Genomic DNA, 3,248 nt, shown 5'->3' with positions numbered 1-3,248 from the left:
ACTAGTGTCGTAATAAACATTGGGCATGTGCAGTTCTCTTTAGCTTAAAAGTGATCACGCATACCTTCTTACAGTATTCTGCTGATGAATTTCGTTTGTTTCTCCCAATTGTATTTTTGACCAAAACGCAATGGGTGCCCAAAGTAACACTGGAGCGGAAAATAACCTCGATCTGTCTTGTAATGCCCCTTTCACGGATCAGTGGATGGAAAGACTCGATTGGAACATCTGAAGGCCAAGGGGGGGGGGGGGGGGCAAGCCGGAAGCGGAAGCTCGTTACTGAAAGAGCGCTGTGAGTGCTCGCCTTTTGTGCAAGGAAGCGGCAGGGAGGGAAATGGATGTATAGGGTTGTTTTCTGGAGTGTGGTATATAGGGAGCGGTGCGGGCCATGCGTCATCGATTGCCGACTGTCGACGAGAGCAGCGGCACACAGAAAAAACTGAACTTAGGAGGAGCAGTCACAACTGTCGGCCACACTTGTGTGTGCCTATTTCTGTTGCAGGGTGAAGAGCTGTATCGTCTGGCCAACAGAGACACATATCAAGAAACCTTAACTTTCTGGAGTAATTTTTGTAAAGTCGGAAGAAATTGCAACACATATAATGAGAATACCATCATTTAAAAGTAGAATAAGAAGAGTTGGCTAAAGGCAAACGTCAGAAAATCGTACCAAGTTACAACACTCTTTCTCCAAATGAAACACTAAACTCAAGATACAGACATATATAAGCAATCTCTTATTTTGCTTTGACGAAAATTAGAAGCTACACTTTCAAATAAAACGTATGTTGTTTAGCAAATCTCACAATACTCATCTGTGAATTTGTTTACTTGTGCTTCTCTAATTACCCTGAAAATATGTAAGGTGCTCATGTTAGAATTATCTATAATTTAAAGTTGATTTTGTGACAAAAGTTCTCTTACTTAGCTGCCTTTCAATGTTCAATTACCAGTCGTTTCATTCTAGGCACAGGTTTTCCACTGGGATGATACTCCTACCAAGATGGATTTCAGGGTTCCAGTTTTTCGAATACACATCTTTAAACTGAATGTTAATATGCCATGACATTCTTTGCCAATCATATCAAATCAACACTACTTACAGAATACAGCCCAATCACAAATATGATCTAGGCAATATTACTGTATCTTGCCAAGAAATTTTATTCATCCATCAATATTATATCAGTGCTAGTAAACATAATGTTAAGAAAAGTATTTCAGTTCCATTATACTTTCTTTTGGTTATTCTGTAAATGCTTCAATGAACAATAATAATAACCAAAAATCAAATTTTAATGTTGAACATTTCCAAACAAATTCGTTACAATAAATTAATAAATCCTTGAAATATTCTTGAATCAACACCATACTCATATAGGCTAAATTTCATATGTATTTCACTTTGATACATGAGTGTACTTGATTTAAATGTCAATTAAGTTATACATAGTGATGTAGAAACAAACTGTTTGTAACTATTCATTAAATCTTGTTACATGTAGTAGAGAATGACAGCATATGACTGACCAGTTTCATTGTGGTAACCCCCACCTTGCACACATTTATATGAGCAATATTCAAAATCAGTGTAACGAGTCTGTCCAATAGTTAAATTGAAACAGATCACAAAATATTTTATGAAGTTGCAGTTGATAAATGTAAGATGTTCTATTGAATTTCGTGTGTTTTGTGATACAATAAAACCTATGTGATAACATTTAATTGTACAGTTTGTGAAGTATCTAATTTTTGTATAATCTATAAAGAATGAAGTTACATTAAACTTACAATGTTTTATGATATTGAATTAATTAAAAAAAGGTTCAAGTGACATGCAGGAAAGTTGGAATTTGGGCTCTTTTCTCTGGAGACTTTTGTTTTGTTGCCAAACATGTAGGACAGTCAATCACTGAGTAAGCTTCTTCGTTCCAGGATCGATTTAATTCCACACAGCAAATGTACATAGCAATCACTTCAAGATTACAGTCCAGTTTGGGTCATCATCTATTCTATTAGAGCCCATCATCCATTTACATCCCTGTTTGTAACAGTCATTTGACTATTCAACCATCACTACAATACAAATAATTAAATTTGTTTCTACAGTCATGATCAGGTACACAGAATATATCTTTCAACATCTGATAGTATATTGACTTGGGAATCAATGTCGTGCTATAAAAATAAATTCAATATCTTAAGAGAAAAATTTTATATATGATGAGCTCAGAACACATTGACAACCTTTAAATCGTATAACAAATTTAACTGAAAAAATTATTTATAATGTGAGATACTACTTGTACAAATATACAAGAGACAATATCAATCATAATAGGTTACAATTAATATTGATAAACACTCCTTAGTAAATACTTGCAATAAGCAATTATTTGTTGTACACTAATTTGGAAACCTGGAGTGATATAAGAGATGACTGGAGATCTATATCTGATAATGGTAAATAAAAAATTATCATCTTCGAGACCCTGTTATTCAGAAAGTTTTCGGACTTGATCATGAAACTAGATCCGATAATTGCTTGGTGAACCTTTCAAAGAAAAAGAAGATGCTTGATTGCCTAGACAATATGAAGACGCATCTGTTCCCAGTGTGTGTGTTGGGGTTTATGGGCGCTCAACATCGAGGTCATCAGCGCCCTATCTGTTCCCATTCGTTCCGTTGTGAGGGGAGCTACTTCAGTCACTAGGTTGAATATTGATGAGGGAGACTTAAATAGACATCCTATGTCTGGCTAAAATTTGCATTATCTACGAGGGCCATGAATAAGTAATGCAACTCATATCTTTTTGCTGAGCCAGTTTCCATTTAGGTATTATTTCATCTTCAGCCCCCATAGTTTCATTATGTTCCGATAGGTGGCTGCTCTATATATAGCCTTCTAATAGGCATATGTAACGGAGGTGAAGTACAAGCAGAGAGCTGTCATTGAGTCTCTTCTGGCAGGAAACCAGAGCGTCACAGACATTCAAAGATACTTGCAGAATGTCTATGAAGACCTGTCAGTGAAGAAAGCACGATGAGTCTTTGGGCGAGGCTTCTGTCATTGTCGCAACAATGTCGCCCAAACGTGTCCATCTGCCGCGTGCCGGCCGGCCGCATGCAGCTGTGAATGTTGGAACCTGCACTCAGTATCATTCGTCGTGGTCTGCCGATTACAGTCAAACACCTCGTTGGTCAACGGGGCGTCTGTGCTCGTCTACTAGTTGGCGCAGTTAAAAGTG

This window comes from Schistocerca cancellata, chromosome 3 (genome assembly GCF_023864275.1).
Source record: "Schistocerca cancellata isolate TAMUIC-IGC-003103 chromosome 3, iqSchCanc2.1, whole genome shotgun sequence".
Classification (NCBI taxonomy): Eukaryota; Metazoa; Arthropoda; class Insecta; order Orthoptera; family Acrididae; genus Schistocerca; species Schistocerca cancellata.
The sequence above is the reverse complement of the archived record's forward strand: the minus strand, read 5'-3'. Positions refer to the sequence as shown.